Raw genomic sequence first — 9,875 nt, 5'->3', positions numbered from 1 at the left:
CTCCCCTGAAAGTATTGGCAAAGCCTTGCATATTAAATATCAGGCCTCCCATGCCCCCTTTTCTATTGATAGTCTAATGGAATTATATAACAAACTCACGTTCCCTCAGGCAACCCTGATTTTTTAGTATTTTCTTCCTGAAAATGTTGAATTACATAGGACCAATACCCCATATCGAGCTTCAATTTTCCCTTAAATGTCCAAGTAGGTGATTTCTATGGTAACCCGACTGCTCGGATACCATAGTTATCAATGGGTAGATGAGGTAGTGTTAGGTTTTCCATCTACTTTTGCAGTTGGCAAGCAACCCTCCCTCCTTTTCAATTAAATTCAGTTTTTGGCTAATTTAATCCATGACTAGTTTGTCAATTTTAAAGAAGAAGGTGTCTTTAAGTATGAGTTAGTCCTAGTTTACCTTATGCTACTTTACCATTCAGGAAAATTTAAATTTCCTTTACAAAAGACAGATAGCGAAGGTAACCCTTGGTCAGTCATTCATTGGACTTCTCTGGTTAGAAATTTTTGGGTTGTGTTATATTCTTTCCACGACTAGCCCACGTAGTTAACCAGGGGGTTAGAGGGGGGGCAAAGCCCCCCCTTTGTTGCCCGATTGCGTAGCGGGAGGGTCACAGGGGGTTTGAGGGGGGCGGGTAGCCCCCGTCTACGGGGTCCTGGGCAGTGCCCCATGGAAATTTTTTTTGGACCCTATATTATCTTGGGCGGACCTACCTATGGTTTTGTGCATGGTTTATGCACATGGTTTTGGACACGATGGTTTTCGGTCCATGGTTTTGGACGTGATGGTTTTCGGTCCATGGTATTGGATGCTTCGGCATGTATAAATATGTATTGTAACATGAAAATGAACATAATGAAAAATCAAGCTGGTAGTCGTTTTTTTGGGATCCAAGGGAAAATCTCTGTGTATATGTGTTTTATGTGTTATGATCTCGCATTGCTTATTTTCTGTGTTTTAGAATTCGTATGTAGGTGATTTCTGTACAAGGTTAAAACCTACATTTGGTATCAAAGATGTTTTAGCTTCAAGGGGATGCCTTTGTTGTTGAGGGGTTTCACTCGGGCCCGTGGTAGACCCCGTTTAGTGGGAGATTTGTAGGATAAATTCTGGTGGTGAAAGAAGATGGCAAGCAGTGGAAAGATAGAGATCAAGAAATTTAATGGTTAGAGTTTTGAGTTATGGAAACTCAATATGGAGGTTTTGTTGGTGGATAAAGATCAGTGGATCACGGTAGATTCGGGTACTAAACCAATGGGAGTGTCCGATGAAGAGTGGAAGAAGTTGGATCGGAAGGAAAAGAGCACAATACAATTGTGTGTCTCAGATTTAGTATTGTTGAATGTATCAGGGGAAGCTACGGCTAAGGCTCTGTGGGACAAGTTAGGGACTTTGTACTAATCTAAATCTCTGGTGAATAAATTGTTCCTATGGAAAAAGCTGTATAACTTGAGGATGAAAGATGGAGACTCGGTGACAGAGCATCTGAACGCATTTAATAATATGGTAAGTCAGTTATTATTTGTTGATATTAAAATTTTAGATGAAGATAAGTGCATCAGTTTGTTGTGTTCTCTACCAGATTCATGGGATAGTCTAGTTATTGCAATAGGTAGCAATGCAACTGCCTTGCAGTTTGATGAAATAGTCTCATCCTTGCTGACAGAGGAGATGAGACAGAAAAATATGGAGAGCCAGAATGGTGATGCCTTGTCTGTATGAGGACGGTCCTAGAATAGAAACAAAAATAAGTCATCGAGTGCGAGATCTAAATCTAGAGGGAGATCTAAATCTCCAGGAAAACCTATAAAGGTGGTTTGCTGGAAATGCGGAAAGGAAGGGCACTACAAAAGGGATTGTAAATATAAAGCTTATAACAAAGGAAAGGCATCTGATGATGCTCCTTTTGTAGAGGTGAAAGCCACCTCAGATGAAGGTGGGGATTTGTACTTGGCTTCTTCAAGTACACATGTAGATCATAAGGCATGGTTGATTGACTCAGGTGCATCCTTTCACTTCACTCCCCATAGAGAGTGGTTCTACGAGTATGCGAAATACGATGGTGGTGATGTCTTCTTAGGGGATGATAGGAAGGCTATAATTGTTGGTCGTGGAAAATTAAAGTTGAAGTTGCAAAGTGGAAGGGTTAGAACACCTCCTGGTGTTCTGCATATTCCTGCATTGGCCAGAAATCTGATGATCCAATTTTGGATTCTCAAAATTTCATCGAAATTACCAAATGTCCAAGATGGTCATTTTGAAATAAGTAATTATTGATAATGTAATACAACAGGTGTTTTGACCAACATGGTCGTCGACTTAAGTTTAAATTTTCGACATCTATTGACATTAGTTTCGATATCGGTATCGACATCAGTTCGACATCAGTGTCGACATCAATTCAACATCAGTTCGACATCAGTATCGACATCAATATCGACCTCAACATCGCGTCAGAGCAAGACGTCATCATAGAAACCTGTGACATAAAAACACAAAAAGTTATGATTGTAATGACTTAAAGGTGCTAAGAATGTCAAATGTCTAGTCCACTTTGTAAACCTTAAAGGATAAGAAATCCTAAGGTAAAAAGGACTAAAAACCTAGATTTAAGGTCCTTGGTCTAAATCAAAATCCTAAGAACAAATCCTAGGTGTCAAATGAAAATCTACTTAGGCTAAGGTGAGAAACCATGTAAAAGTTGTCATGCTAAACCTTGTCGGACCCTATGCTATAATCCTAATACATTAAGACAATGTATTAATGCATAAACAGAGGTGCTAAACCCTCTCGGCCTATTGTTTTGAAATCATTGTAAAACATTACAATCAAAACATTATACAGTCCAAACCGCAGGTAGAGACCGCGTCGGAAGAAGTTCATGTGAACAACGCAATGTTTGAGGTTAGCTATGGGTTATGTAACCGTCGTGGGCTTAATGGTTTTCGGAACCGCAATCATCGCAGCCAGCATGTGAACAACACAACAGTTTTCGGTTAGCAGGTAAGGGTTAGCGTAACCATGTCGGGGAGCAGGCAGCATGTGAGCAATGCGGAGGTTAACAAGCCGTGGGCTTGTAAACTATGCGGAGACCGTAACCACGGGCTAACTGCGTAATGTGAATAGAGCAATGAAGCCATGGGGCTTTGAAACTTAACTGTTGCCAGCAGTTCACCGTAACCGCCGGGAGTCAGCCTGCTCACATGGCACCGCCAGTCAACGTAGCCGGAACCGCCGAAGGGAAGCCATATCCGCAGCGGGAAAAGTCAGTTGGTTTCCATGTGACAGATGTATGGGAACCGTCGGAGTGACCGCCAGAGGAAAACCGTAACCGTCAGTGTTACATCCGCACCCACCTGTGCTGATCACATGCGGAAAGTCAGATCTTCCGCCCGGTTAGTTAGCCATCAGGGCTAAAATTATACCATATAGTTCTAAAGTGGGTTTTTGGATGCAAAAAGGGCGTTGTCTATTAAAAACACCATTATCCAAAGACACTAGGTGTCATAACAAACCCGAGAGAGCTATGTTCAATGGGATTTAATATCTCTTCGAGGATATGAAGGGATTCAATTTGCCAAGTTTAACGAACTCCCCATATAAAAAAGAAAAGGATGTTTCTTTGTAATAAAGGAGGGATGGAAGAGTGACTTGAGAGGAAAGGAGATAGTGTTCTCCACTTCAAGATGAAGTGAACATTCTAGAGAACATATCAAATATGACTGGTGGAGAGTTTCTTTTTGCAGGTTATTGAAGGAGCAAAGGACATCCTTACTTGCATAGTTTCAGTGTCGAAGTACGTTGATGATCGACGAGATCGACTTCGAATTTTCAAACTCTGTTCAGCCACCATACAGTCAAAGGTCCATAAAGCTTCAGTTCTTCAGTAATAGTGTGCAATTCATCCTCATCCTTTCTCAGTTGTCGAAGGATAAGAATCTGTATTCAAGTAGCCTTTTCAGGAGATGATCCATATCTACAACATCAGTAGTGCAACTGATGATTCATTGTAAGCAATATTTCTTTTGGCTTAAGGAATATAGCGGACGCACATTTCTGAGGCGGACCTGGAGACGTAGTCCAGGAGGGACGAACTCCGTAACAAATTTTTGGTACTATGGTATTATTATGTGATTGATGTGGAATTAGTTAAATCTAAACATCCATAGATTTATACTTAAAATCATTTCATGTCTAATAGTTAAATCACATACACGAATAATTCTTTCAGTAACGCTTGCATTCCATTTTGTACGAGAACTAGAAAAGATCTTGGTAATTTCCGCATTCAGATCATATGATTTCTATAAGCAAGATGGATGATGCAGGTGTAAAAACAGTGTTCGAGAAGGATACCTGCAAGATGGTTCGGGGAGCATTGGTATTAATGCAGGGAGTTTGGATTGGAACTCTGTACAAGCTACAAGGTAGCACTGTTGTTGATGGGTGCAACAGTTCTGTGGTTCCTGAAAGTGGAGCAGGAAATCTAGTGGTCTCTGGAGAGAAGACCATGATGTGGCATCAAAGACTTGGACATATTGGAGAGAAGGGCCTTCGAATACTTCACGGTAAAGGTATGGTAGAAGATATGAGAAATAGCTCTCTGGATTTTTATTTATGTGAAAATTGTTTATATGGGAAGCAGAATCGGGTGAGTTTCCCCTCTGGTGGTAAGAGGGTGAAACATATATTAAAGCTTGTGCACAGTGATGTGTTTGGACCTGTGAAGGTTCCATAATTGGTTAAGTATATGTACTATGTATCATTCATAGATGGCTTCTCAAGGAATACATGGATATATTTCCTTAAGAATAAATCTGAAGTCTTTGAGAGGTTTAAAGAATTTAAGGCTCTAGTGGAAAACTAGACAAAGAAGAAAATAAAGGTGTTGAGGTCAAATAACGGTGGAGAGTTTTGCAGCAAGGAATTTGATGCTAGCCTAAGCTGCATATACCCTAATGATGTAGCCTAAGCCGCATATACCCACAGCATGCAATTAAGATTGCATGTCACACTATGTGTGTCCCAGGAATTTCAAGGATTCCTTACTTAGGAAAATTTCTCTTAGATCAAGGTTTAAGGCTACTTAATTAATCTCTACGCGGAAACATTTCATTTGACTATCCAAAGTCTAAACCTTCGATAAACCTTTAAGCGGAACCTTACGCAACCCTTCATAAACTTTGGTTAAACCCCAAACTTAACCCAAAAAACCTTAACTCCGCTTATTTCTATTATAATTCCCATATAATATAAATATTACATAACCACACTTAAACCTTTACCTTTCCGCCTTTCTTCAAATATTTGCACATACATCGATGTTCTCCTTGGCATTAGATCTCTGCCATCGATCTTATTCCTTGATCCGATGGTTATCGCATCACTTGATCATCAACTAACCTCGAACGATCTCTACCGTTGATCTGCTCTATCTGATCCAATGACTGTCGCATCACCCGATTGCCAACAAGCTTGGCTGATCTTCACCGTTGATCAATCCCGCTTGAACCAACGGTTATCGCGCAATCTCGGGCAAAATTAAGCACGACCAATATCAAAATGAAGGCACGCGAGAAAAGTTGTTTTCTCTTTCCTCCATGTGCTACATGTCAGCTGTTAAGGCTAATCGCGTAGAATTACGAAATACCATTTACTACCTTTAGGCCGCGTGAGAAACTGCTTACCCTTTGCGAGACCACTTCATCCTTTTCTAGCACGTGGGTTTAATCTCCTCCGCTCATCTTCTTCACTTTATTTTGCGCGACTTAATCTTAGCCATCTATCTCCCTCACTCTTGTTCGTTGATCTGATTGATCCAACGACTGTGCTTCGCTGCTACGTTCTTTTGTTTCTTACTATGTAACAGCTCATTCGACTTTCTGCCTGTGTATTTGCTCCCGCCTGACGATCTTCATTGGTTCTGAACTCGATATCCGCTCGCGCCTTTACGCTTCCTTCACCTTCGCTATAAAATTAAAGGCTTCCTCCTGTACTGTCTGTGTGTAAAGCCGTAACACTCCTCTCTACACCTCTTCTCTGGTTCTGTACACCTGCAACCTATGTTACGCAGAATTACTCAAGTTCACACACAACTTATAATTCAAATACACATCACACAAACTCAGATCGAGTTATCTATATTAATAAACAAACATTTACACAGGAATTTCTTCTTCCGCCTGATCTTCTATATCAGTGGCCTTTCTTTTCTGCCCGTAGGCTTACAGTCAAACCTATCTAATCTCACTCTAACTAACACTCTACCCACTGACCACTATGCCTTTTAGGCTTTCATTTATACAAAAGGTTCTGTTTAACCAATTCTGGTTCAGATCCTTAATCTGCTAAACTAAATCTTGAATATGCTCTAAGTCCACTTTTAACTCTAGTTATCCCTAAGAATCCTCTCTAGTTCCACGAATCATGACACCACTTTCTAGTCTCAGACTTACAATTGATTTCCAATTCTCTCATCATCACTCACGTTCGCCTAAGTTCGAGAGCATTTACAAATATCCTCACAACATATAATTAATTCCTATTCTAATCACTCAAAACATTAATAATTACATACATAGGAATCCAACTTCCTTGAAAACACAAGACCCCCTAAGTTAAATAGAACATAATGAAATTGCTGAGTTGTATGCTCCTGCATCAGGATTTGAAGAATTCTGTAAGAAGTGTGGTATAGCATGACAGAAGACTACTCCATACACACCTGAGCAAAATGGAGTTGTAGAAAGAATGAACAAGACGTTGATGGAAAGGGCAAGAAACATGCTCAGTGGTACCGGGTTATGACATGAATTCTGGGCAGAGGTGGTGGAGACAGAATGTTACTTGGTCAATAGATCACCTTCATTAGTGTTGGAGGATAAGACTCCACAAGAGGTATGGACTAGTAAGAAACCCTCTCTTTCACATATGAGGGTATTCGGATGTGATGCATATGTACATGTTCCAAAGGAGAAAAGAACCAAGTTGGAGAGTAAATTTGAAAAGTGCATCTTTATTGGGTATAAGGATGGCTTAAAAGGCTATAAACTTTGGAACCTAGTAACAAGGAAGGTTGTGTATAGTTGAGATGTGGTGTTCAGAGAGGTGAAAAATATTATTAAACATGAAGTCCCATCAAAGGAACCTGAGAAGATAGAGTTTGAGCTAAAGGAGGAAGAATCAAACTCTACAGTAGAAGAGGAATCAGAATATGAATAGCCACAAACAAAAGGTTGTGAGAAGATCAGTTCGAGAAAGAAGGCAGCGAGAAAGGTATAGTCCATCTGCTTTCTGTTCAAATTTTTCTTCATCTATTACTAATGATAATCCCAGAATTGTGAAGGAAGCAGTAGATTCAGAGGATGGAAAACTTTGGAAAGAGGCCATGGTTGATTAAATGGCATCCTTTCACAAAAATGAGGCTTGGGATCTGGTGGAGTTTCCAGCTGGAAGGAAACCCATTGGCAGAAAATGGGTGTTCAAGAAGAAGACAAATGCAGAAGGAAAGGTGGAGAAATACAAAGCTCGGTTGGTAGCAAAAGGTTATTCCCAGGTGCCGAGAATTGATTTTGGTGATATTTTTCTCATGTTGCCAAGGTAACTTCTATTAGATTACTTTTATCTGTTGCTGCTGCTTTTGCTTTTGAGGTAGAACAGATGGATGTGAAGACAACATTTCTTCATGGGGATCTGGAAGAGGAGATCTACATAAAGCAACCTGAAGGCTTTGTGGTGAAGGGTAAGAAAGAACTGGTATGAAAGTTAAAGAAGTCTCTGTATGGGTTAAACAGTCACCAAGGATGTGGTATCAGAAATTTGATACATTTATACGAGGACTTGGATTCACCAGAAGCAAGGTAGATCACTGTGTGTATTTTAAATTAATTGGTGACCATGTTATTTATCTGGTCTTGTATGTGGATGATATGTTGCTGGTTGAAAATGACAAAGAAATTATCTAGGATTTGAAGACCCAATTGTCCTCCAAATTCGACATGAAAGATATTGGTGCTACAAACTATATTTTGGGCATGGAAATTAAAAGAGATCGGACAAAGAGGGATCTCTATTTAAACCAAAGGAAGTATGTCGAGACAATACTGCAGAGGTTTAATATGCAGGATAGTAAACCGGTGAAGGTTCCTATTCCTATAGGTGTAAAGTTATCTGTTGAACAGTGTCCCAAGACATAAGAAGAAGAAGATTACATTTCCTGTGTTCCATATGCAAGTGCAGTCAGTAGCCTAATGTATGCAATGGTCTGTACTAGACTAGACATTGCACATGCAGTGGGAGTATTGAGCAGGTTTATGTCAAACCCAGGGAAGGAGCATTGGACAACAGTGAAGAGGGTTTTCTGTATTTGCATGGAACTAGTGATTATGGTTTGTGCTACCAAGGAAGACCAGGATTGGACAGACTTTTGGATATTCGTGGCTTTGTTGATGTGGACTGGGCTGGAGATCTGGATCAAAGAAGATCTACGAGTGGGTATTTTTTTAACCTATTTGGAGGTGCAGTCAGTTGGATGAGTAAGAAACAATCTGTAGAGGCACTATCAACTATAGATGCAGAATACATGACAACCACTCTTGCAAGCAAGGAAGCAGTTTGGTTGTAGAGACTGTGTTCAAGTATGGGGTTAGTACAGGGAGCTATAAGGATAGGCTGTGACAGCCAAAGTGAAATTTTCTTGGAAAAGAATCCTGCTTACCATTCAAAGACAAAACACATTGATGTTCAATATCACTTTGTGAGGGATATGATAGAAGACAAAAAGGTGTTGCTGGTAGAGGTGGAAACATTAAAGAATACTGCAAATTCATTGACAAAATCTATGAGCTCTGAGAAGTTCTCTTGATGTAGATAAATAATGGGCATTGCAGGGGTGGGTAGCCCTCCTCTATAGGGTCTGGGGTAGCACCCCGAGGAAATTTTTTTTGGATTGTATATTAGGTTGGGTGGACCTACCTATGGTTTTCTGCATGGTTTATGCACATGGTTTTGGACACGATGGTTTTCGGTCCATGGTATTGGATGCTTCCGCATGTATAAATATGTATTATAACATTGAAAGGAACATAATGAAAAATCAAGCTGGTAGTCCCAGTTTTGGGATCTAGGGGAAAATCTCTGTGTATATGTGTTTTATGTGTTATGATCTCGCATTGTTTATTTTCAGTGTTTTAGAATTTGTATGCATGTAATTTCTTTACGGGGTTAAAACCTACAGAAATAACTCAGAGAAGTATTCTTTCACTGACTATGTTGAAATTTTTTTATATACCTCACTATGCTTGTTAAGCAATGATGTAATCCCAAGAATCTATCCAAAGATAAATAAATTTTTACACTTAACTAAGCAAGCCAAAGTTGGAGACTGATATTTATATCAAAACTACATTGAGATTAGAGTTTATGGATCAAAATTCCCCTGTTACAGGCTGCTAGGTTTTGTACATATTAGGATCTTTGCATTGGAATACTCTAGGAAAATGTTAAATATGGATGAAGTGAATTTTGTCTCTTATAATAAGAAAGCACAATTCAAGCTGAAAACTCACATAGGGCCATACATCATCAACACCAAAGCTGCAACAAAGGAAATAGAAGCAATCTTGAGTCAAATGAAGTTCAAACTCAATTTTTCTTGGTCTTATGATCCTAAGGGCATAATTTCCAAGCTCAGATTGGAATAGAAAATCACTCCCTATGCACACACACCAAGGCCTGAGATCGAACAATATGCCAATCAGAAGAATTTATAGAGGGTACTCTACAAGAAGCTGAAGAACAACTTGTCAGCCAATCATCCATGCAAACACCAATTCCCAAAGAGAATGAGCAGAAAAGAGAA

Source organism: Pinus tabuliformis, chromosome 4_2 (genome assembly GCF_031772625.1).
Source record: "Pinus tabuliformis cultivar Carrire ecotype Pingquan chromosome 4_2, CPIR1, whole genome shotgun sequence".
Taxonomy (NCBI): domain Eukaryota; kingdom Viridiplantae; phylum Streptophyta; class Pinopsida; order Pinales; family Pinaceae; genus Pinus; species Pinus tabuliformis.
Note: the sequence above shows the minus strand (reverse complement) of the source record.